The sequence below is a fragment of the Cupressus sempervirens genome, chromosome 2 (assembly GCF_028749045.1).
Source record: "Cupressus sempervirens isolate cs-2001-9-10 chromosome 2, ASM2874904v1, whole genome shotgun sequence".
Lineage (NCBI taxonomy): Eukaryota > Viridiplantae > Streptophyta > Pinopsida > Cupressales > Cupressaceae > Cupressus > Cupressus sempervirens.
Window position 1 is genome coordinate 180,816,343 of NC_143119.1, and position 26,356 is coordinate 180,842,698.

At 32.1% G+C, this 26,356-nt stretch overlaps 1 pseudogene; it reads right to left on the minus strand.

The window, feature by feature from the left end:
• Positions 1-1,380: 1,380 nt before the first annotated feature.
• LOC149571672 (callose synthase 12-like) overlaps positions 1,381-26,356 on the minus strand; it is a 32,646-nt pseudogene continuing 7,670 nt past the window's right edge.

The following is a 26,356-nucleotide window of genomic DNA, read 5'->3' on the forward strand; positions in this document are numbered from 1 at the left end:
AGAGCATAGCATTTGTACATGGGTACCTAACATGGCCTAATACTTGAGAGCCACATTGCATCTTGCATTTAGCTTTGTGCACTTAAGTGCATTCCCCTAAGTTGCACTTAAGGGGTGTGTTAGTGTAAATAATTAATTATTATTACACTTTACTTAATTTTACTTAGGTTAATGATTTAGCATATTAGTTATCATGTAGACACTTATGAATATGCATAGTCATATGAGTTGTATTTTTGACAACACAAGAGTTAGCAACTTTATTGAGCACATGGTGTCTACAACATCTCTTTATGAGATACACCTATGTAAACTTATCCTCTCATCATCATGCAAACTCATCTGCTCAATGAAGGATAATCCACCTTTGGTGGACATGTGCTGAGTTGTAATCCAATTATCTCATATCCAATTTTTGGATATCCATTATCATCTTGATCATTATTGAGATTCTCATTTGATCATCATTAGTCTCTATTGTTCTATCTATTGAGCTTCTTGATCTTGGTGATGAATTATTGCCTTAGGAAAATCTTTACATGGTATCAAAGCCATACCAAATTCTTACAAATCCATAATTGTATCAAAACAATAAGGTACTACTAAAATATTGACACTCTCAAAGATAATGCTATATGTAAACAAATGTAAAAATTATTGAGAAAACATTAAAATGATGTTTATATGATGTGTCTTGTGTATGTGTTTGAGTTTTTTTTGGATAGGATCAAATTATGGAGCTCATCGAATTAAGTATCGCATTCTATTGTTTGGATAACATACTCAAATTGTGAAGGCTAAGCATAACAAGAAACTTTTTGGTGGCAGTAGCAGAAGCCTTTTTTCCTACTTGGATAAATTATTTAGAATGCAAATATTTCTTTTTGGATGCTCCTGCCATTCTAGGACCTTTTGAAATGTTCCTATTGTCCTAATAACAGATTTTTTCAATGTTCTTGCTATTCAGGGACACCTATGGAACGTCACTTACATCCCCAAATGTTTCTAGCCATCTGAGTGGCTTTTGCCCAATGCAGCCAAAATAGTAGAAGGAATCAGGAGCACTTCTGATGCGTCCCCATGTTCACACAACATGATGGGTACTAGGCATCTAAATAACCCCTGGAGAAACATTCCCACCCATGCATCCTTGAATTTAGCTACACTTTTAATGTAAAAAATTGTATAAATTTACAAATGCAGACATTAAAAGAGCATTAACTTTCTATATTTTGAGTATTAAAATTCATTTAATTGGCCATGAGAAGATATACTAAATCTGATAATAGCAATCTTTCTAAGCAAGAAAATTTGATGAATTGAATTCATAAGTCTATTCAAGCAAATGTCTCTAGATGCTAAAGTTTTGACCTTACTTGGCTAGTATCTTGGATTAGACTTCTTGCCAGCAAGGATATGGGATATCTAAAGTCCCATACTAAATGCTTCATTGAACAATATATGAGTCTGCATTGATTGGAAGTTAGGCAACTAGAAAGTACAACCATTGGAATCATAACAATGATACTAAATGTAATTTTATATAACCATGCCACTGCATCAACTATTTACCAAACTATAGAGGATTGTAGGAAGGACTTGAAAACTTGAGTAATTAAGATCACACACCAGCCAATTGGTATGAATGCTAGGATACTTGTGAACAAATCAATGAATTTGAAATTGGTTAACAACAACAAATTGACCACTACTAAAATTGTCAAACTAAAAACCAAGGCTTGTATTGTACAATAGTAGATATGTTGCTTTGTTGCATACTTATTACAAGAATATGAAATAACCACATAAATCCATGAAAGAAGGTACATAAGTATACTTTTGCTTCCCCCAACAATACCCAACTGATAAACAATGTAGTACTAGAAAAAGAAAAAATGAATATCTAGAATGATCTCTATAGCCATTCCCCTATTGATAATTGGCTATAGGTAGTGATGTAATTATCGTCATTAATGAAAAAACATGATGTACTTGTAGTAAACCTGGGAAATAAAGATACTTAGCTTTTGGTACTGAGAAATTTGTCTAAGTATGAAATTGGTTTATAGCAGTACATTGTTTTATATGTAAAATGTTTTTGGCATCATATTATGACTAGCAAAGTTAGATGGAGACAATGCACATGTTGATGATGATGTGTATAACCTCAAACATTAGTACAAATAATATGGAGAAGAAATATTCATGATTTACCAAAGAAATAGAATAGTGGAATTAAACATAAAGGAATTATTTTGTTTACAAAATAATTACTTGACCAATTATGGCCGACATCCTAGATGTTTACTCTAAGTTGGAAAAGTATATTATGGTCTTAGCTAACGTAGTAGAAATTTGTGAAAAGGCATGGTATTTATGAAAAGGATATCTTGTGAGATTAAGTGTGCTTTTTGTGATGTGAAAAGTGATATGAAAACTTTTTGTGAAGAAATATATGTGAAGTTTTTGAGAACCTAATTTTGTGATCCAAGGTCAAACTGAGGTCAGAGATTAGCCTAGAAGAAGTTATAGCATCTATACATTTGTATTTGAGGAACTTAACATTCAATTACTTGTTTGGGTAATGAGCTCTTCATGTAATTGGAAGTGCATGTTTGGGTAGTGAGCTCTTCTTGCATCTATTGTACCATAACTCCTAACAGGATTTGAATCTCCTATCAAGGATTCAAAGTCTCCTAACAAGGACTCTTTATACTAAATTTTCTCATTGACTCCTAACAGGGTCCATCCTCTAACAAGGAAATACGTATATCAATATATCACCTAGCTAGTATCATCCCAACTAGGGTTTTCCCTTGGCCAAGGTTTCCTTAATTAGCAAAATATGGTGTTATGAGTTCTCTTTATGCATGGTTATTATTACTATTTAACATTACTTTTTTACTTTCTTATGCATGGTTCAAAGTAATTAATAATATCCATTTGGTGAAAAAAGTTTGTAGAATACTAATTCACCCCACCACACCCTCTCTCAATATTCGTTATTTCTAACAATTGGTATCAGAGAAAAATTACTCAAAAGAGGCTTAACAGCTTGAGTAAGATTCCTATGGATATGGAACAATTGATGAAGAACCTTGAAGAGACACTTGAATAAATTGATCTCATTACTAAAGAAAAATATTAGATGAAAGATAAATATGAAGACTCCAAAGTATACATTGGACAATTGAAGGACAAGATTGAACATTTCAAATTCAAACCTGAAACTATTGAATCTGAAACCAATGATGATGAATAGTCAAAATTGAAAACAAAGTACAAGATCTTGAAACATGAATTGAAGATTACCGATATAAAGTTGAGTTTGAAGAATTATTTTAGCAAAATTGAATTTGATTTGAAGACTAAAAATTCAGATCTTAAAGCAAGTCTAGCGAAGAAGACATCTAAATTTGAAACATTAAAAGAAGATCATGAAGAATTTCATAAGTACAATACTATTGTGAAAGGTTAACTAACTCAGTGTAAGTAACAGCTCAAAAAAATTTATACTAGTAGAGAAAAGCTTGATGAATCAATGTTAATACAAAGGCCTACCTATGATAAGACTAGTCTTAGTTATTTATTTAACATGTCTGCAAAACCTGAAAGTAAATCTGATTCAAAAGAGAAAGATAAATCTAATGATAAGATTGAATCTAGTCAATCTTCTAATAAATTTGAAGAAGTAGGACAAGAGAAGGAAATTGAGAAATCAAATGAAACAAAGAAAGTGAAATCTCCCAAGGAAACTATGTATGAATTTAGAGGTAAATAATTTTCATGTAACAAAATAGGTCATATGAAAAGAGATTGTACAAATAAATCATTTAATCATGTTACAAAATTTTACAGTCATAATTGTCATGGTATTGGTCATAATGCAATTGATTGTAGGAAACCTAAATATGATAATGATAGACAAAATAGTAGAATGTCTGGAAATACTAACCCTATAGATAGAAGAAGATCTAATGAAAGGAGACTAGGAGAAAGTAGACCTTATGAAGAAATAAAGAAGATTGTGTGTTATAAGAGTAACAACTTTGGACACATAGCCTAGAATTGTTAAGTACCTATTGATCAGCAGAAGCCTAGAAGAAAAACCCTAGTATGTTAGTTATGAAACAACTTCAAACATACAGAAAAGTACTACAGAATGGATAGGGGAAATAGTGGAAGGAACTTTGGAAATGACAGAAGGAATCATGGAAGAAACTTCAAAATATAACCAACAATGGAAGAAACTTTAGAAATGAAAAAAGGAATCATGAAAGAAACTTTGAAACTAAGAAAGACAATGAAGATCATAGTTAGTGAACTTCTAGAAGAACTTAATGAGGCATTTGTGAAGGAATTAGATATTTCAGAGGAAAAATTAGATGATGTTGAGATAGGAAAATTGAAGTCAACAATCGAGTTTGATTCAACCAAGTTGAATTAAACTTGCTCACTACACTAGAATTTGTAACTTTATTTAGTTATTGGTCTATGAGCATCAAGGTTAAGAGAAGATGTATTATAATGAGTTTGGAAAGTAGCTAAGCTCACTTGAAATTTGGAGCTTATTGAAACAAGCTAGGAAGGAAATAAGAGCTACTATTACAACAAAGAAAGTTTACTCTATGATAGAAGATGAAATTTGTGTTTTTACAAAACAAAATTGTGGAGAAAAGTTTTGAGGAGCATTTTCATGATGAAAGAAAGCTATGGTGAACCTTGGATAGCATTAGAAGATTGGATAGAAGATCTTGAGCAGATACTTGATTTCAAAATGAAATTAATAGTTTTTTTCAATTTAGCAAAGTATGCAATTAATGCAAGTTCTAGGTGAATAAATAGAATAAAAACTTGATTATTTCTACATTGTGATCATTTTAGAAGCTTATAGCACCCAGAAGCAATTTGGCAAAAGTGATTTTGAGAAAAACCCTACTCTGAAAAAGGTATTTTATTGTTTTCTGCACAAAATTCTTTGATAAATTTTTATTTGGTGTAATCATGGATATGTCAGTTATTCAAACTGCTAAAAATATCAAGAGACAAAAATTAAAGGTTGTTCTTGTGAAAACCCTAGAGGAAAACCCTAATTTGGCCATATCAATTACTTTAGACAACATAGTTTTCTTGGAAGATGTAGGAAGCTACTTGTGTAGTAAGTTTGAAACCATTGGAAATGAGTTTATGAACAAAGATATGGAAATTGTTTTCAATCATAATATGACTAGTAAGCTTAGATATGAGCATCTAAAAGACTTAGACTTAGTTAGATATCTTTTTTACTATGAACTTGCTACTAAAGAATGGATTCAGATCATATTGAGAAGAATTCATAATGGAAAGATTTGGATGGGAGATGATGTAGTTGAAATCTCTAGCAACCTTATTTATGAGGTCACTAGTCTTAGGAAACAAGGCAATGTACCTATTGGTGAGAAACTAGTTAATAAAAAGGTTGAAAGTAATACTAAGATAATTCACAACGGTAAGGCAATGGTGATTAGCACCATCAGAAAACACAATGTAAGATTCTTGAGCAAAATTATTGCATATTCTATTTGTGCAAGTTCTAAAATGATAAGTTTTCAATAGGTTTCATATATGTAGCTTACACGATGTGTGTTGAGAAATAACAAGTGAATTTAAGTGAGATAATGAGAGTACAAGTTCTTGAAAATTTGGAGAAAATTAAGAGAACTAAGAATGGTGTATTCAAATTCTAGTCTCTGATTAATCATATTTACCTTCATGTACTTAAGAGATTTCTATTTTTATCAATTATAGATATTATGAGCAGTGAAAGATGCACTATGGACAAGATAATAGACATGTGTAGAAGACATCCTACAGAGAAAATCTTGGATAGCATAAATTTGATTATGAGGACATTTTAGAATGAGATGAAATATAGATACATAATTATCCTCGCAATTGTTGATAGATTTAAGAATGATATATATGTTTTATGGTAGATATTGATCTAACCTATATTGAAGCAGTAGAACCTCAAGAAACATTTTTTAAGCCCCTAGGTTATAAATTGAGCGATGATATAACTATTAATTATATTGATTTAATGTTGAAATCCAATATAGATAAAGCATCATACAAATTTGGAATGTGTGAGGAGATAACCTAGTCAGCATACTAGGCATCATTAGAAAAGGCATCTCATAAGAAGATTGCATCTATAATGAAGAAAGCACTACTTGAGGTTGGTATGTCAGAAGAAGAATCACAAGTAGTTAGACAAAGCATCTCCAGACTAAAACAAATTGGTGAACAAGGTTTAATGTATGTGACACCTCTGTTAGTTGGCCAAGCATTTGGTGTACTTATTGTAGAAACTCCTACAGAACAGAACATCCCATATGTTGTTGTATCAATTGAGCAACCAAGTGAACTCAAGAGGAAGTCAAAAAGGTTAGTAGAAACTCACAAGTCTAAAAGAGTTAAGAAACTAGCTACTAGACCTGAGAAAAGATAGAAGACATTGTTGACAATTGAAGATTGCAGTGATGAAGAAGAAAAAGAAGAGGATCAAGAAGACAAATAGCCAATGAAATTCATTGTTTCCAAGTATCTATCAGGTAAAACAAGGCAACCATGGAAATGTAAGATAGAGAAAATCAACATAGCCAGTGTCAATGAAGGAAACTTTGTATAGATGAACAAGTTCTATGATTTATGCAATAACATTGAGAAGGAACAAATAGATATCTCTACTGTGAGATATATGATTATTAATAACTTGAAACTTGAGAGTATTAAAGGCATTGAATCAAAAAGTCTATGACAGACTTGTAGCTAAGAAGGCACTAGTTCATGAAGAAGACTAGGAACTTTGGAAGTCAATGCTAAGAACTATGTGCAAGATAGATGATGAAGATGAAACCAAGAAATTGATGAAGAAATTTGCACCTTACTTGAAAAGTAAGATGAGGCCATTTTTTCTCATGGGAGGAGAAAAGAATGCTATAAGAAGTGAAACAACAACACTCATCAATCCAATGATGAGTGAGTTAAAGGCAGAACCTACTACTGTAGAGAAAACTTTGTAAGTATTAGTAAGTGGTGATACTATGTAGATTGACTAGACAAATATTACTTTTAACATTGATGAAGATTTGTTCAATGAGCCTAAGCTATTCAGGATCATTTGAGACTATCTGAAGAAGAGAAAAGACAATTGGAAGAAGAAAAGAAGAAGAGTGAAGAAGCTAAGTTGAAATTGCTTGAAGAGGAAAAGAAGATGAAAGAAGATGAAAAGAGGAGAGAGGAAGAAAAAGAGAATAAGTTGGAAGGAGAAAAGAAAGAAAAGGAAGAAACATAAAAGAAAGAAAAATAAGAGAAGGAAAAAGAAGAGAGAAATTCAAAGAAGGCTACAGAGAAGAAATAAAAGGAAGATGAGGTGAAACCATCTAGCTCATCCTCTCCTATATCTCTTGCTAACCTTACAGGTGATGGTGATGATCAATCTAACTTGATCTTATCCTTGACAAAATTATTTGAGAAAAAAAAAAGCTCAAAAGTCTACAAAGAGCATTAATGGAGGTGATTAACAGATTGCATAGCATGCTCATAGCCAAACACACTGAAGCAAACCCCAAACAGAGAGCTCAAGCAGTTGTAAAATCATTTGATGATGAATTTACAAATTTTTTTATTGTTGTTGAGTATAAGACTCAAATTTTACATGATGCTAATCTTTTTGGCACCATTTGTAAAAATATTCAAAATCATTTGTTGAGTCTTGATACTTGTATCAATGATCTTTGAAAATGTCAAAAATTTGGTAAGGTACTATACACCAAATGTACTTTATCTAATAATTTTTCTAAAGATTTGGATAGAAAGATTTAAGGGAAGCCGAGTAAGCTGGAAGCTCTAACTAGTCAGATACAACAACCCTCTTGCAAAGTTGATCATTTGAAAGGACAAGTTATCGGTGTTTGCATAGACATCAGGAAACTAGAACTCAAAAGAGAACTAATTTTGTGAAGATTATCAGAATTCAGAGAATCTATTACTCTGAAGCTATTGAGAGACAGTTGGAAGAATGTGTCAAAGCAAAAGACACTTATGTAAATTTCACCTACTCCAACCTTAATGCAGTTGAGATTGCTTCATATACCTTGTGTGCAATGCTCACCATTACCAAAGTAGCAAAGGAAACTTGGGAGAAAGGTATTCAATTAATTTGAAACAAAATTTTGATGATTGTATGAAGATATTAGCAGCTTGAGGCAACAAGATAGTGTTTGACAATAAACAGACAACTTTTTGTGACAATTTTTTTTTTTTGGACTTTTTGACCTTTGTCATTGATGTCAAATGGGGAGAAGCTATAGAAGAAAATTATGTAGTAAGTTATGGATGTAGTAATCATATCCAAAGGGGGAGAAATTAAGCAATTGAGTATTTGTAATATGAAGTATATCTAATATATTTGATGATAAGTATTGTAAGTTTTTTTATTAAAGTTTTGTCACTTAGTCAAGTTTCCTTACATTGTTTCCAGCAATGCCAAAGGGGGAGATTGTTGACAATTGGCTATATGTAGTGATGTAATTATTGTCATTAATGAAAACACATGATGTACTTCCTTGTAGTAAACCTAAGAAATAAAGATACTTAGCTTTTGGTACTCTATAAAATTGTCTAAGTATGAAATTTGTTTATAGCAGTACATTATTTTATATGTAAAATATTTCTGACATCATATTATGATTGGTGAAGTTAGATGGAGATAGTATACATGTTAATGATGATGTATCTAACCTCAAACATTAGTATGGACAGTACCAAAAAGAGATATTCATGATTTACTAGTGAAACAAACAAAAGAATTAAAGGTAAAGGAACTATTTTGTTTACAAAGTAATTACTTGACCAATTAGGGTCAACATCTTATATGTTTACTCTAAGTTGGAAAAGTATATTATGGGTGACCTAGTAGAAATTTATGAAAAGGCATGGTATTTATGAAAAAGATACCTTGCGAGATTAATTGTGCTTTTTGTGATGTGAAAAGTGATATTCAAACTTTTTGTGTGAAGTGATATATGAAAAGTTCTTGAGAACCTAATTTTTTGAACTAAGATTGAGCTAAGGTCAGAGATCAACCTAGAATAAGTTATAGCATCTATAAATTTGTATTTGGGGAACTTAAAGTTCAATTACTTGTTTGGGCAATGAGCTCTTCTTACATCTATTGTACTACAACTCCTAACAGGGTTGGAATCTCCTAACAAGGACTCTTTATACTGAATTTTCTCATTGACTCCTAATAAGGTCCATCCTCTAACAATGAAATATATATATATATATATATATATATATATATATATATATATATATATATATATCATCTAGTGGGTTCCCCACTGAGGTTTTCCCTTGGCTAGTTAACAAAATATGGTGTTATGAGTTCTCTTTATGTATGGTCATTATTATTGTTCAACATTACTTGTTTACTTTGTTATGCATGGTTCAAATTAATTAATAATATCTAGTTGGTGACAACATTATGTAGAATGTTGATTCACACCCCCCCCCCCGAAACTCTCAGTATTCCTTATTTCTAACATCCCCATAGTCTTGTTGTTCATAAGTGATCATTTTCATCATTCCACCGAACTTCCCAACTTTGATTTGACTTAGTTAAGATCCCCTCATGCACCATATCCAATTCATAACATGATCAAAGTCATAGAGACTAACAACATGTCAATTGCAATTCTATACCTCCAAAAGCACAAAACACATCTAAAATACTATAATTCTTGTTTTAATAGCCTTTCTTGTGTATATAAATTTCTTAGCTATAGTTAATTTCTCATACGTGATTAATCTATGCAAAGTCATATAATTCTACGCTTGAATTTTCATGTTCCAATGCAAAAGAAAAGAATATCAAGGCATTTAGTCATTGAAAAACATAGTGATATGTTCGATGGTCTTATTATCATAAACTTTTCTATTCATAAGGAGTGGAAAGTTTTTAGTAAGGGGAAAATTGAAAATACAAAATTATTTAATAATTTTGTAGATTTGCAAACTAGTTTAGCTTCTAGAGAATGAAGACTTTTCTAAGTGACATTATCTTCAGATTAGGAAGATACTCTCATAATAATTTAGTGTTTGTCAATTTTCTTGTGGGAATTATAAATTTGGTATTGAATCAATAAATTAAATAATTAAAGGAATCAAGAATCATAAGTGAATGAGTTTTTACCATCAAATTCCAACAGATTTGGTGCTATTGTATTCAAGATTTCCTTCAAGCTTTGGTGGGTGTGTTTTAACAATTGGAAAGCTCTAAGCTAATACGATGTGTGGTCTAATTTTGGTAACTAGGTTGCAACTGGATTTGTAATTAGATTCAAAGAGGAAGACTATTACTGTAAGTTTATATTGTTTGAACATTGTTGTGCAAATATTGTATAGTGAGAGTATCATGTGGAGGAATTCAAAATAGAATGGTTGATGTACATATGTAATAAATAGTAATATCAAGTTCAAGTTTTCTTTGAAAACACCATTGCAGCCAGGTAGTGGAAGCGTCATTGTTAACAACAAATATCTAAAGAAATGGTGTTGTTGAGTGTTGTGTAAATAACTATTAGTGGTGACATTTAAGTCCAATTTTGAGCACATTGGATGCAACATAGAGATTGGTTTATGATCTTTGGAAATGGGAGATATTCATGATAGAATCAATCAAAGGTTTTTGTAGTTTGTAGAACCTTTGGACATTTGAGATAGCTCACAGGAAAGAGTTCAGGGAGTGTTTTTTATCTACGAAGTTGTGACAATAACAACATCATTGTGAGACATAGTCTGAGTCTATAATAGTTTTATGCCTTTTCAATTACAAATTCATGGTAGTTGAAATTCATATTGAGAGTGTTGTATCATGTTGATTTCCTGATACGACATGTGATGTTAGGGAGTGATTTGTAAAGAATGAAAAATATTGGGAGTTAAGAATATCATTTCAAGGTACATAGGAATTGGAAACTCTTCTCAGTTGAAATGGTTAGTATTATTTGTTAAAGAATCTCTAGATCAAATTGAGCACACCATTAAGGCCAATTTTGGCCTTTTAATCTTTCTCTACATTCTTTTCAAATAAAAAACATGGATGTGGTTGTATATACTATGTAGTAGAAAATGTGTTCTTAGTAAGTTGAATGAGATAAACTAAACATTATGGAATGAAATAATTTCTAGTTATATTGGATTGTAATTTGTCACCTAGTGTTGGTTGATTGTTGTATGCAAGAAAATACTCAAAATCTGAGCATCAGTTAAATATATAGTCAATATATTTGAGATTGAGACAATGAAGGTATAAGAAGGATTTTTTTATTAAAAAAGTCATTAAAAGTTGTCTCGTCTTACACTATTTTGACACAAAATTAGTTTTTAGGACCTATTTGAATGTGCACATAAGTTAACAATGTAACGCACCATTTAATTTGGTTGTAGAAATTACATTGGAGTTGCCCTACTCTCTATTTTCATCCCCACATCTAACCATATTATGCAATTCCTCATACATGAAGGTGACTTTTTTGTGGATTGTCACAATACCGCAATCCTTAACTTTCTCTATGTTCATTTAAATAAAGCACACCTCTAGTAATGGGGAGTGTCACTTATATTTAAAGAAACATAGTTTCAAGTATTTTTATATATTGTAGAAGGTGGGAAAACATTAGTTAATAGTAAGTGTATCTTCTTATCATAAAGAACTTTTATTTGTTTTGTATCCAACATTTAGATGATACATGGGATTATTAGTGTTGCAAGGGTAGCAAGTTGTAAGTGGACATTTTTAGCTATTTCATAGTTTGTTAACTCTGTGAGTACTCTCAATTTTTAGTGTTGGGTGAGTACTCATAAGTTTAACTCTAAGGTAAAAGTAGGTTAAGATGCATTTATTACATGTTGTTAGTGCTATAAAACTATGCATTTTTTTTATTGAGGTGTTAATTTCTAATTAAATACATTTTGTAGTTGAATTGGACAAAAAAAAAGGTTTCATTAAGATATCTTAATTTTTAGTACTTTCTTTGTTACTAAGTTAAAAAATTTGGGCTCTCCAAGTCTGAGTCTGTGAACTATGAGCTATTTTAATGAATGTTCCCCTTGGCATCTCTATTAAAGTTTTCTTTTCCATGCTAGATTTTATGAGTTATCTAGTTCCAATTACTCTTATATATATTTTGTTGTGGACTTATGAAATTACAAATGATTAAGAGGTTAAGTTTAGGTTTATTGATAGACACATATTTGTTGATTTGATGATATACCTAATCCTTTGGAATGCCTTACTTTGCATTTTACATATGGTCATCTACATAATATCATTTTGAATGTAAGCAAAAAGAGTAAAAAATAATTATTTTTGTTGCTTGGCAGGTCGGTGTGGATATGATGTTGAGAAGGTACTTTAAGCAAATGATTTAAATGATTGATTGAATGATTTCAAATGAACCCACTATAAATAAAATTTTGTTGAATGTGAAGACTCTAAACTACATTTCAAATTGATGGCTAAAAGGGTTAGTAGAGAAGAAGAAACAATAGTTAGATTGTCAAGAATCTTTAAAGCATGTGGTGTATCTAAGTTGTTGGTCTTTTTCATAAAATCTTTATATTTTCAATACGGAACTATGCCCCCTCTCCATAATTGTAAATTATATTTTCACAACCTGCTAGAAGTAGAGATGTAAGGGTATATATACAAATTGCCATATTCCAATTCAGTCAGCCCCAATTTTCTAAATGTTTTCTTTTGTTTCTTTAATGAACATATTATTAGATTAGTAGTGCAAAGGTTCCCTTAGACTTCAAAAATCAATGAAATAAGAGAAAAATGATGAGAAATCTAAAAGGGCAGATCATTAAACTTCACAATCAAACAATCTTCTATTTGAAATCCTAATAAATAACATTGTTGCTATCACAAAAGGGGGTGAAAAAATGATATTTGTGACCCAATTCATCTACTAATTTCATCTTTTCACCTTCTATTAAAATAATGTATACACAAATAAGGAATTTATATAGCCTGTAAGAAAATTGTATTTACAAAATTTAAATAGCCTATAAGATAATTAGTGCTCTCTCTCTCTCTCTCTCTCTCTCTCTCTCTCTCTCTCTCTCTCTCTCTCTCTCTCTCTCTCTCTCTCTCTCTCTCTCTCTCTCTCATACACACATGAAATTTCTCAATACACAGCTCTACAATCTTCAATAGTTATAGGCACTCTATCATATGAAACTTTTTCTCAACAAAACATTAAAAACTCTAGAACTAAAGACTTAGATGTTTGATATGTTAATATTAACTTCACATTTTTTACTACAAATAGCTTAAACAAAAATGCTCACTAGAAAAAAGAAATATGAAATTGCTAGCTTGAAGCTTCCAGCTATTATGAAACTATTATTAAGGAAGTTGGATTTCTCAAATACTAGTCAATATGTCTCCTCCAAGATGCTCAAGCATCATATATTTGTGTCCTTGCCTGGATGGATCTACATGATTTGGAGTAGGGATAATGTCTTCTATACTTTCCTTTAATGAATATATTATTAAGTTAGTAGTGCAAAGATTCCCTTAGACAAATAGATTTGACAAAACCCTTGCCAAATAAATTATGTGATAAGAAAAAATGCAGATTTTTACCACTTAACAATATCACTTGAAAGGGCCAATGTTTTAATCCCAAGCAAGTCTTCTGGTCAAACAATGAAGGAAGTGCCCAATTAAGCTTCATTAAATATTTTGACATCTTCTCCCTTCCCCACCAGACTAGTGAAAGTTATAAAATTCATGATGGTTAGGCGGTCAATTCTTCCATGAGAAATTTCATATAAATAACTTGTCAAATATCTGCAATGGAAACTCAAAATGTAAACCATATAAGGGGATGGATCAATAACCTATCAAATGTCTACAATAGAAACTCAAAATGCAAACCATATAAGAGGATCGGTTAATACCATGTCAAACGTCTACAATATCAAAAATAGAGAATATGTAAATTATATAGAAACAAAAGTATATAAAATCTAAGTGGTTCTTGAAACTATCGGTGATGTGTTACTCCATGTCACACAATATGGAGTGCAAACATTTAGAATGAAAACAAGATGTGTGTGTGTGTGTGTGTGTGTGTGTGTTTGTGTGCGCACGCACACGCGTGTGTTAGGGATATCTCAAAGTAGTATCATTCACAATAATATAAAAAATTATGCCCTCAAAAGTTTTTAATATAGCATAATGGTTAGAAATAAAATTACTAAGAAAACATGAACTCCAATGTCATTAGATGACAAGAAAATAATGATGATAGCATTGGGGATTCAGAGTGTGAAAATAATTAAAAATTTATAAGCATTAGTTGTAGCCAATAAGCAATATATATATATATATATATATATATATATATATATATATATATATATATATATATATATATATATATATATATATATATATATATATATATATATATATATATATATATATATATATATATATATATGGTGAAGTCCTTATGAAAATTTGGAGTATTAAATAAATGATATCATTCATCTACCAAGTCAGTGATGAAAGAGTACAAAATATATATGTGTGTTAAATGTCTACAATGGCTCTCATGCTAGCTCTTACCTCAAATGGCCCTGATGCATGTAGACTATGCATCCAACTAGCTCCTCCAACCAAAACAAAAATTTGATGTTGCTATTTTTATTTTTTGCTTATGAACCCAATTTGGTCAAAATTTTGACCAAATTGAGCATAAAGACCAAAAAAATAAAATATCATAGGCCAATATGGCCTTTGGTAGGGAAAAATAGTAGAAAAATAAGGGGAATTGTATTAGTATTTATATCAGTAACACAAACTAGCAGTCCACTATCCTAAATATAATAGACTTGCAGAATGTAAAATATTAACTATAGAATATCACAAATAACTTCCACACAAGTTTGACACTAGGATTTAATAGGGAAACCCAATTTAGAAAAAACCACCAGTAACATGTCACCAATCTTTTTGCTCTTCTAAAGTTAGCTCTGTTAGAAGCCAACCCTATTAATGTTTATAAAACACACTGTTAAATGTGACCTTGTTGAAGGATTTAATCACTCTGTTAGGAGTGGCCTTGTTAGAGGACTTTAGAACATTCCATTAGAATGCCACCTTGATTAAAGGATTTATGTATGATTGTTATGTCAACCTTGATTAAGGATTTCAATACTGATACAATGGTTAGAAAGTAACAACATACTTTGATCTAAATAAATACAAATAACTTTGCAAATATAGATAACAATTCTTTTCATAAGTTGATCCACTGAATGTCCTTCATGATGATCTCTATCTCTGATTTGCTTAGCAACCCCTCAAGAAATCGCTCTTCACAACTATGTTCAACCTCCTCAAGTTCACCAGTCAATAGCATTAACACCTTCTCCAATCTTGCTAGGTCTTTACACTCACTCCAACACCCACAAGCTTAGCTCTTGCACTTTTTAAATAGGCAATTCTGATTTTTTCTGCTTAAAAACTAAGGCAAATCGTAGGGTTACAATCAAATTTAAGAAATATAATGCATCTTTCAACCTTCTTATTTGTCTCTTTTGTTTCTAGAAGCTTATCTTGTAATCCTTGCATAGAATCATGCAAACACAGTTTTCCTTGAATTAAATATTCCTGATCATCCATTCTTATCATCAACATGTTTTACATATTTCAAGAAATCAACTCTATCTGCTTGAAATCATTATTTCCTTAGAAATTGTCAACATATTGTCCCTTGATCAACACTATGTTCTAAAACTTGGTCATCATTGGGTTACTTGGTCGCTATTAACTTTGATGTTGAACACATATACTATTACTCAATCAAAACTTATGCTTGATCAATACTACTTCTGCTCGACACATGATGTGGCTCGGTCGACACTCATATCATTCAACATATATTTCAAGTTCCTTAATCTTCTTCTCTTTTTCTTGGTCAAGCCTATGCATTTGGTCAATATTTGACCAAATCTTGAAGGCTTTAGTACAACTATCATCTTTACTTGTAGCATGATTAAACGATCTCTTCTTCTTCTTCTTCTTCTTCTTAGGTAATTGAACTTTTTCTTGACAATGTCTTAGGTGGTACTAGAGCCTATTGCTCCTCATTTTTCTTTGGTTTCTCAACATTATAAGGTTTACTTTCCTTCCTTTCACTTTCCATTTGTTGTGCAAGTGATTCAGTTTGTGCAATGTTTGCTTCCTAGTTTTTGGGTTCTTCCTCAATGCATTGCTTAGTATTATGTTTCTCCCTTTCTTTTTCCTCCTCTTTGCCCTTTTTGTGTATTCCTCACTATTTTTTGTGGCTAATCCTATGATCTTAGTGGATTTTCCTACAACATTAATAGTAATATCATCTTTATTTGACTTGGGGGTAATATTACCTTCATCTTCTTGCTTGGTTTCGTTAGGCTCTTCATTCTTCTTTGTATATTTTGGTTGCTCAATGGTCTTATTAGTGTCATCTATATCCATGAAAAAATTAGTATCCAAAGAATTAAAAGAATCAAATGAAATATTTACATTATCAATAGTACTGGGAGGGGTTGAATATGCATAGACTTGTTGCAAATGGATGCATCATTCATCAATTTTTTGGTAGACAACTCTATAATTGGAGTCTTGTCAAGTTGTTTCTTGGCACTATTCATGACATCATTCTCCTTATTAAAACTTTTATCTGGATCATTCTCTATAATTTCAACATTTTCTATTATTTATTCTTCTATTCCCTTCACCATTTGTGGAATATCTTATATCACTGCATTAACAATATCTACACTATCTTTACTTTTAGTTGTATATGCTCACATAGCTTAGTATCATCTTCCTTTGATGGCTCCTCATCTATGTGATATATCATCTTCCATAGTTTTTCACATTCCTCTTAAACTTCCTAGATTCTACCTTTCATGATTCTTAAAGACCTAGTCTTAGTCATGAATCTCTTCTTGTGATTTTCTAATGCTTTCACAATTTCTCACACAAATAGGTTAGGTAGTGTCAATACTAATAACCTTTCCCTCAGTTTTCTCTTTGTGTTTACTAGATATCTCCATCTCCCAATTATCTTATTGTACATTTCCTCTAGAATCCTATCACCAACAACTGCCTCAATCTTTATTTTATCTTCTTCATTTAGTAAACATACCTATTAAAGTATGCATACTATTAACAACACCTACCTCAATCTTTATTTTATCTTCTTCATTTAGCTAGTGATACTTTATCAAATGCATAGACCCAAATACCATAGATTTCCTAATTTCTTCAACATGCTCATCGACAATTTTAGGTATAAATTATTCTCAACTTTGAATTGATCTTCATTAGATTTAGTCCTCTCACGCTCATCTCCTTTGGAAGTATTTTGTTTCTTCGATGGCTTTGTCGGTGACTGTTGAGCATTCTTCCTTTACTAATAGGTTTTAATTTTCTTTTTCTCAGGTTGAGTGTCTTTACTCTTTTCCCTCTTTATAGGGGGTGTAGATGTAGTGACCACCCTAGTCCCAGCTCAAGTGACCTTAGGAATTTGGGTTTTAGAAATATGTTCTTTCTATTAGTCTCAAATTGGTTTTGACAAGTGAGTGTCTACACACTCTAGTCATTTACTTAGTTCATGTTGAATAAGTAGTACATGTTGAGCACAACATGTATATGATAGATCATGACCAAGTCCACAGTGAGTGTCAAGCCACTCATGTGCTAAGTCATTCAAGTGCCAAGTAGACAGTGGATGCCGAGTGATTCAAGTGCAAAGAAGATAGTGGATGCCAAGTGATACAAATGTTGAGCCAAATTATAAAGAATAGTATATGTCGAGTATCAAATACTGAGTAAGACAATTTTGTCATAGTTTTTTTTAATGGCACAAACAACTATGTAAACCATTTTTTAGCCAACTTAAAGATAAAATTATGATATTTGAAGATAAGGATGAAACCTAATTTGGAGTCCCAATGCATTACATGTAGCTAATCAAAAAATAGGAAGGTTTAAATGGAAAAATGGATGAATCACATCTGTTGATTCATACCTAACCCAAGTCACCAAAGTCTTCTTAAGGAGGAAAAACCCTAAACTATCTATGTTGTGAAGAGAGAAGCTTGCATGAACAAAACCAGAGCATTCAAGGTGGCTAAGGAGTTATAATCTGAGACTAAATTGTAGAATCAATCAAAGGTGAATAGAGGAATGAAAAGTATACAAGAAAGAGATATTTGATCAAGAAGGATGAAAAATACATTATTTAAGAGGTGATATATCATCAGGCAATCAAGTGCGAGCTATAGGATCATTGTTGAGTCATTCTAGCAAGAGAATCAATTAAATCTCTTAACATAGTAGTCCTAACAGGCTATGTTGAAATCCTTTAATAGGTTACTTGCTTAATTATGAGTTGAAGTCCTTTAACGAGGCACACTTCTAATAGGATGTTGAAATCCTTTAACAGGGTCAGACCTGACAGTCTTTGTAAGCCTTTAACAAGGAAAACCTTTTATAGGGTAGATCATGTCTCATGATCAAATATTGTAGCCTGCATTGGATACAATTTGTTACTATAATAGTGAATATTTATCAGTGTCATTTCCACCCCTACTTTACCTTCTCATTGGAGGGTTTCTAGGTAATCATATCTGGTGTCGTATGTGTTTACTTGTTTTCATGTTTTAGATGTACATGCTTTACATGGTATTTCAGTTTACTTATTAAATATATGAGATGAATGTGTGGTAAATGCTTTAAGGGACAAACTTTAAACTATTGATTCACACCCCCCCCCCACAAAAAAAAAGTTCACCTTTTCTATTGTGAATTCCAACAATTGGTATTAGAGCCTTGTTCTCAAAAAGAGAAGCTTTGTAGCTTTGAGGAAAGATCTTTGAAAATGGAAGTCTACAAGTTGGGAAATATCATTGAGAATTATGGAATTGAAATACAAATCATTCTACATCAACTAGATGAAGCAAGAGAAGAACTAAAGAAATCTTTGAAGAGAAGGAAGGAAATTACTATTGAGGAGAATGGCACACAATATAGAGAGATAGACACTACTAAGCTATTTGCTAATGTAGACTCCAATGAATTTGATGTAGCAATTATAGATCTAATGGAAAAGAATGGAGCCCAAGCTAAGGAAATTAGAAATCTCAAGTTAGAGCAAGAATTACAAGCCATACTGCTCTATGAGTTGACTAAATTTGTAAAAAAAGCTATGGAAGATAAAGCCATGATTGAAGATGAGTAGGAGTTTTGACAAATAGATTGGAAGAAAAGTCATCAAAGCTAACCAAGATTTCCAACATGCAATTGGATACTCTAAGCCAAATGATGAATGCCAACTATGAATTGAATGTCAAGGATATTGAGATAACAACATTGAAACTATGGAATGAGAAATTGAAGAGTGACATAAAAAGGGAAAAGGAATTTTTTGAAAATTTCAACAAACTAAATGAAGCCATCAAATACTTTGAGCAATTATTGAGATATCCTAGATCTAATAATGATACATCTAGACTCGGATACACAAGTACTAAATGATCTGATGGACGGATCTAGACTATTTGCAGTATTGAATGCTTAAATAAAATAAATATAAAATAAATCACAACCTAGCAGAAGTCTTAATACATTTACTATCAATAAAATCAAAACTTAAGGTGAGAAACAGAATTTAGAGAGAAGAAGATAAGAAGATGCAAACAGAGTTTGATTTCGGAGTTCACCACAAACGTGACTACATCTCCGGGTCCACTCCAATAGAGTGAGACCGATCCGTTTATTCTCCAAAAACAATTACAAATGCACCAAGTCCATTCCTTCGAGCACTTCGGCAGCAACAAAACTTTGATGTACAAGAATGGCCCAAAAATCTCCTTACAACACCCCTCTATTCTCTCAAAATTTCACCAAGACCAATTTCTCTAAAAGTCTCCTTCAAGAATTACAATAATTCTCCAACTTTTTCTCTTCCTTTCTTTCAAATACAAAATCACCTCCTTTTATACATAATTTTGACCCAAAAATGGCTTAAAACCATACAACCAACATAATAATTACATAGCCCCATTTTTAAACAAAATAACCCATTTTGGCTTTTATAATTATAAGCCTTACAAATAAAACTAACCCCAAAACCATGAAATTCCTATTTAAAAAAAAAATCCCCTCAATATACCTTTTTAAAAAATTAAATTAATTTTCCACCATAGAATTTAAGGGGGTTGTTTTAACCCATATCCTTATTTAGTCAAAAACAAGCGAGATTGGTTAGAGGTTAAGTAAAGCCGCTGCAAATTTAAAACAAACCGCCATGTATAGCACAACGGTCATCCACATTTGTAGGAGGTGGTCGGTCAAGAGTTCAACCCCCACCAACCACCCTTTTTGAGTGTTATAGCGGCTTTATTTATTTTGATCTTATAAAGATTCGCAACAAATGCATTGAAGGGCGCAGTGGTAAAGTAGGAGGTCTTGTTTGAAAAAAGTTATGAGTTCGAATCTCATAATTAAAAATTTTACCACCCAAATTTTAAAAATGCCACGTCACTATGCTGACATCATGCTCATGTCACCATTTTAAACTTTTGCCTCCAAAATTCAAACAGTTATAACTTTTTCATACTAGCTCCATTTTTTATGAAACGAACACCCTTGGAAAGCTGTCATCGGGCTCTTCATTTTGAAATCCATTGTTGACCACTTTCAAGATGGTTTGATTTTTCCCCTTATCTAGCCCTCTGGTCTACTTGTTGACCAAAACTTTGATCGAGCGTAACTTGTACGAACGAACTCCTTTTTGCTTCGTTCAAGTTGTGTTGGAATCAGGACGCTGAGATCTTTTTGATGGTGCTAACTTTGGAGAGAAATAAGACACTTCAATTTTCACTAAAAATATCCACTGGATCACTAAAGAAGGAGAATCATCCAAAAATGCTAAAGAAAGGAACAAAAAAGGCAAGAAAAACCTACTTTTCATAATTTTGATAAGAAAGGACATACTACTAATGTGTGTAGGAGCAAGACTATAAATTAGAATGTCAAGCATAAGAGCATTGTTCATTGCCATAAGTGCAACAAACAAGGACATCAAGCAAATGAATGCAAAACTAAGACCATGCACACACAAAGATTTGGAGGGTATTGTTATAACTATTAGAAGTATGGACATAGAGCTTTTGAGTGTAGATCCAAACCCATATGGTCATCAAATAGGAAAACAAAGGTAAGGAACAATAGAAACTTTTATAACTAGGATTATAGCACAAGATATAGTTGTCATTATTGTTAAGAATATGGACATGTTCCTAAAAATTACATTAGGACACACTTTAGAGGTGACTACAAAAGGTGGTTGATTCAAACCAAATGTTTTAGTTGTTTGAAGATTGGTCACATCAATCACTACTATCCAACAAGGTCAAAGACACCAAGTTGTAAATTTGACAAAGGCAAGTGCAAGGTAGATGTTGAAAATGTTAGAGATGAGATGAACAAGACATGGAAGAAAAAGGATGATTGAAACACATCAAATGGAGAACGGATCACTTCACCCAATGGTTTAGGTGATCACACCTCATCAAACTAAGCATTCAAGAGGTATGTGGGACTGATATTCATAGGTTATATCATACATAAGTTCCAAAAGGGCTTAGTACTAACAAGACTATATGAGCATGAACAAAGATGCAAGATGTTATTAGGAATGCAAGAAAAATATTTAAGTTTTTCATGTTGCTGTTGGGCATGAAATGTTTCCTATGACTACAAAGTAAAATGCTAGAGGATGTCAAGCTAATAGAATAGCTAGTTGATGCCAAGCTCGTAATGGTTTCCAAACAAATGGAATGGTAATGGATGCCGAGTATGCCTAAAATTGGTTTATGCCAAGCTTACAACTATGTAACCACTCAAGATTTATTATAGGGTTTCAAAGGATATTTGATTGATTTTTGACTCATTTTCATCATTTCAAAATTGAGGAAAGAGTAAGGAGAGTAGAAGGCAATCAAAAAAATCATCCAAAGTAGTTGCACAAGATTCTAGCAGTGATTCTACATCATTTCATTTGATCATACAAGGTATTTATCAAGTTCTGAGTTATGCTCTTTATATTTTCATAAACCCTAGTTTTACAAAATGACATTGAGTCCAAATAATGTAGACGAAAAAGAAGTTTTCAATGTTCAATTAGTTAGTACCGAAGTCAAGAAACCAATATTCGAAGCCATACCAAAAATTGCTTACAAACAAGACCGCTCTAATGTGTTATCCATGATACCACCAAAAGTTTTAATGGCGCAAGATGTTAAGAAATGTTATAGCTATAAAATTGGAAGTATTGGTGATATGGAGATTAGGCAAGCATATGATAGACTTTGTGAGAATGGTGTTAAGAGAAGAGTACAAAATTGAAGAAAAGAAAGGGTTAACGCAAGCCCTAGATTTCTCGAATGTGTTCAAAATAGAATGGATTAGGATAGTATTGAGTAGAATTCATGACAATTGACTTTGGTTAGATAATGGACCCATCAAGATGCCCAAAAGGATAATCCATAGGGTAACAGTGTATCCAACCCTAGATCGACCCAAGACCCTATGAAGTAACTCAAAAGAAGTTATTGAGAAAAATGTTGGAGCTGTATGGAATAAGAGAGGAATGACTATTGATACCATTACAGATCCCTTGATAGAATTTGCAACAAGGGTTATTTCACAAAAAATTTATCAATCTAGTAGATTGAATAGTGTGTCATGCATCGTAGTAGATGTTGGTTATAAAATTGTCAAGAAAGATCACACATATGATTTGGCAGAGTTACAACTACAACAATTGGCTAAAAACCTAGGAGCAACAAGGAAGACAAAGAGTGCACAGTGCAAGTTTGGTTCTATTTTGATATGCATTTTCCTTTATGTAAAAAAAAAAATCCCACATTTGGCATAGTTGCATGGAAAACCAACAAGTCAGTAGCAGTACAGATTGAATTCATTGAAAAATTGGGAGAAAAGTTTGAATCAGCTATGACTAGCTATTTTGAGGATTTCAGCAATCAATAAAGAAAATATTGAGAATTCTAGTGTCACTAGTAGAAAAGAATTATGATGATGTCTATTTTCTAATGGATGCTAACTATACATTTGTCCAAGAAGCAACACCAAGGGTGAGATGGCTAAAGCCACTTAGATATGAAATCAATGTAGATGAGGCCTCTACAGCTATTACAACATTATTGGCAAAAGAAGTTGATAAAAATGAAAAAGCATTTTGAAACTATGAAATGGACAAATCCAAAATCACCATGAAACTAAAGAATACTTGGCTAAAACTATAAACCTATGTCACCCTTTTGTAAAGGAAATGGCTAACAAAAGTATAATTGTTCACCTTCAATGACATAAAACTGGTATTATTATTTAGAATTTGAAAATGAAATAAACTAATGAAATGTGTAGAAATGGATGAAGTTAAGGATTATAATTTTTAATAAAATAAATTGATATATTTTCCTAATTTTTATAGATAAATTTTAAGTTACTGAAAATCGCTAAAATTTAGAGGTTTAGTTCCCACTACAAAACTCTATGAAAATAAACTTTTTTCCATTTGAACTTAGACTATGTTATAGATAACAAATATATCTAGAACAATCAAAAATAAAAATTGACTTTAGAACTATATTTTCTATTATGATTCAAATCTCAACTCATATGAAATCGATAGTTTTCACCTCCCACCACATTTTTCAAAACAAATCTATTCTAACCAGAAGAAAAACTATGCATTATGAAAGAGGACTCACTTCTCTATAACATCATATAATTTTAAATTTTTTTATATGATTTAATATTTTTTCTTTCTCAAAATCAACATATTTTCATGTGTTAAAATATGTGCTTGTAGAACTTTTTAATTACAATATACTATATCTAGTTAAAACACTATAAATTCTATATGAGAATATTCCTAACTTTTAGCTCTATAAAATGGTGTTTGAATGTCACTATAAAAATATCATAAAAAATAGTAAGATTTATTGAAATGTCTAGTTTCTGGAATAATTATATTTCTTTAGTAATTGGATACAAACTAGTATGAAACATGCATTTAATTGACATTTCCAATTGGAAAAGTGTGAGACCATATATAACTTAGCTAGAATGAGTTTATCAAGATCAGATGTTTGAGAAAAAATATTTTTTGGATAGAAATACTCAAATTTAGTCATTCTAATATGTTATCTTGAAAGGTGACACAACTTTGTACTTTTACCTACCTCTGTTATCAAGAAGAAAGAGAAATTGGTCAAGAAATTACAAGCTAAATTTGGAGAAGGTGACAAGCAGGAAGAAGATGAAGAAGAAGAGGATGAAGAGGGATAAGATACCCAAGCACAAGCACCACTTGCACTTACTCAAGGAATAGGAGAAGAGTAGCTAGAGGATGAGATTGAAGGTGCCAAGGGAGAAGAAGCCAAGGAAGCACCTAGTCCCATAGACCTAAAGAAGAGGAAGGCTAAGGCCCAACTAATAAAAAAATAAAAGAATGTAGCTAACACTAGTATATTTGGGTTCATTTTTTGACCTTTATTGGTCGAATTTTCGACCCAATTTTTGACCATTTTTTGACCAAATTCGACCAACCCATTGGCCAATTTTTTTTGGTCAAAACTTTGACCAACTCACTGGTTGGTCAAAATTTTGAGGTCAAAAACCCACCAAAGCTATTGTCTAGGTTCATACAAGAATTGGTCAAAATTTTGACCAACAAAGGTAGAAAAAAAATTGCACATTGGTCAAAATTTTGACCAACAAAGGTAGAAAGAAAATTTAGGCATTGGTGAAAATTTTGACCAATGAAGGTGGAAATTTTGACCAACAAAGGTAGAAAAATAATTAGGTGTTTGGTGGAAATTTTGACCAATGAAGGTGGAAATTTTGACCAACAAAGGTAGAAAAAAATTTAGGTGTTGGTGGAAATTTCCACCAACAAAGTTAGAAAAACCCCAAGCGTTGGTGGAAATTTTGACCAATGAAGGTGGAAATTTCCACCAACAAGCTGTAAATTTTTTTTAGGCATTCTATAAAATAGTTCACATGTCTTGCCTATGATATGACATTTTACATGCATCCTACACTCTCTTATCTGGCTGATGATGGATTACGCAGAGTGACCTAAAACCATGATTCTAGAAATCACACACAATCAAATCCAAAATGAACTTGCACTACAAATGGATTGTGGAAATCTAATATTCTTAATTTTGCATGCATGTCTACCAGGACAAATATATGTTTAAGTTGCCATTGTCCTAGTAGACATGCATGCAATTTTACCAATATCATATTTCCACAATCCATTTGTAGTGCAAGTTCATTTTGCATTTGATTGTGTGTTTTTTAGCATCATGGTTTCAAATCACTCTATGTAATCCATCATTACCCGGATAAGAGAGAATGCAGGATGCATGCAAAATGTCATATCATACATAGGCATGTGAACTATTTTATAGAATGCCTGAAAAACACCAATAGTAACTAATATGAAGAATATATAATTAGTTACATGATTGAGAAAAATCATGTACCAGTGAGTTGGTCAAAATTTTGAGCAAAAAAATTTTGACCAATGGGTTGGTCGAATTTGGTCAAAATTTGGGTCGAAAATTTGACCAATAAAGGTCAAAAAATGAACCCAAATGTACTAGTGCAAGTATGCTTGCCAAGTTGATTCTTTGAGTTTGGTCATCAAGTCACCCCACCAAAGTGCCCAATCAAGGTCAGTGTTTAGGTCCGCTCATCGAGCTTGCTCACCAAGTCATCTCGCCATGTCACATCTCTAAGTGGCCTCGCTAAGTTGGCTTGCCAACTTGCCCCACCAAGTTGCCTCTTTAAGCCCACTCACCATGTTAGATCGCCAAGCCAACTCCCCAAGTCAACCCGCCAAGCTGAAAATTGAAGTACACTCGCCAAGTCAACTATTCAAGTGCACTCACCAAGTTGACTCAGAGTTCATTCATCAAATCACCCCACCAAAGTGCCTCATCAAGGTCAGTACTTAAATCCACTCACCAAGTTAGCTCGCCAAGTCGCCTCACCAAGTTAGCTCGCCCACATGTCCCACCAAGTCCCCGAGTCCACTCGCCAAGCTAACAATTCAAGTGCGCTCACCAAGTTGACTCTTTAAGTTTGCTCACCAAGCCTATCCCCTAGGTCAACTCTCTAGGTTAGCTCACCAAGTCA